The sequence below is a fragment of the Macaca mulatta genome, chromosome 8 (genome assembly GCF_049350105.2).
Source record: "Macaca mulatta isolate MMU2019108-1 chromosome 8, T2T-MMU8v2.0, whole genome shotgun sequence".
Taxonomy (NCBI): domain Eukaryota; kingdom Metazoa; phylum Chordata; class Mammalia; order Primates; family Cercopithecidae; genus Macaca; species Macaca mulatta.
Window position 1 is genome coordinate 112,762,797 of NC_133413.1, and position 1,381 is coordinate 112,764,177.

The following is a 1,381-nucleotide window of genomic DNA, read 5'->3' on the forward strand; positions in this document are numbered from 1 at the left end:
GGAGTCTGAGGCGGGTGGATTACTTGATAGTTGGAGACCAGCCTGGGCAACATGGTGAAACCCCGTCTCTACCAAAAACACAGAAAATTAGTCAGGCATGGTGGTGAACGCCTATAGACCCAGATACTGGGGATGCTGAGGGAGGAGGAACACTTGAGCCTGGGAGGTGAACTGAGATTGCGTCACTGTACTCCAGCCTGGGTGACAGAGCGAGACTGTCTCAAAAAAAAAAAAAAAAAAAAATAGAAAGATAAAAATAATGTTTTATATGAAAGGAGAGAACATTAGCACTCCCCTTGACAAGGATGGAAGAGGCTCTCAGACCTGACAACATGCATGAGGTTAAGGCATTGCCACCTACTTCATGGCATCTAAACATCATGTTGTTGTTGTTGTTTAAAGACCAACCCTACCTGATACCTATATACATATGGAAATATTAACCCAAGGTGAATTGTAAACCTAAATGCAAGAGCTAAAGCTCTAAAATTCAGAAGAAAACATATGAGTGAATCTTTGTGACCTTGGATTAAGCAATGGTTTCTTAGATATAAAAGCACAAACAGCAAAGAAAAAAAAAGATAAATTGAATTTAACTCATTTTATTTTAATTCGATAGATAAATTGGACTTAAACAAATTTAACATTTTTGTGTTTCAAAGGATGCCGTCAAGAAAGGCAACCCATGGAATGGGATAAGATATTTGCAAATTATATATTTGATAAGGGACTAGTGTCTGGAGTATGTATATATGTGTGTATGTGTGTGTGTGTGTATATATATATATATCTTACAACTCAACAATAAAAAGACAAATAACCCCATTTTTAAATGGGCAAAGGGGAAACAAGAGGCTGAAAATGAGCTCGAATTTATTTATTGTTTTCAGACAGGGTCTTTCTCTGTCATCCAAGGCTGGAGTACAGTAGCACAATCATGGCTCACTACAGCCTCAACCTCCCAGGCTAAAGTGATCCTCCCACCTCAGCCTCCCAAGTAGCTGGAACTACAGGTGTGTGCCACTATATCTGGTATTCCTGGGCTCAAGCAGTCCTCCTGCTTCAGCCTTCCAAAGTGCTGAAGGATTACAGGCATAAGCCACTGCACCTGGTTTTAAACGTATGAAAGAAGATGAGTAAAAAACAGTAAAGTCCTGGGTTGTGAAGATGTAATAATACAAAAAGTAGAAGGCAGGATATTTGACTCCCGACTGTTCCATCAAGGACTGTAGTCTGGAAAATAAGTATTTTGAAGGTGAAAAATTAAAGCTCATATTAGGATAAAAGACTATCAGAGAGCACTGAGTTGTCTGAAATTAAGTCAAGCCTCCTAACCCGGATAAAACACATCATAGTGCCAAATAAAGTTAAAAATCCAGCC

General features: G+C 39.1%; 1 non-coding gene across 1 annotated transcript; it reads left to right on the forward strand.

Moving 5' to 3' along the window:
* The first annotated feature begins 261 nt into the window (after positions 1 to 261).
* Positions 262 to 387, forward strand: LOC114680510 (U6atac minor spliceosomal RNA). The gene has a single exon (XR_003732728.1). It is a non-coding gene; the product is annotated as a U6atac minor spliceosomal RNA (small nuclear RNA).
* Positions 388 to 1,381: the final 994 nt, after the last annotated feature.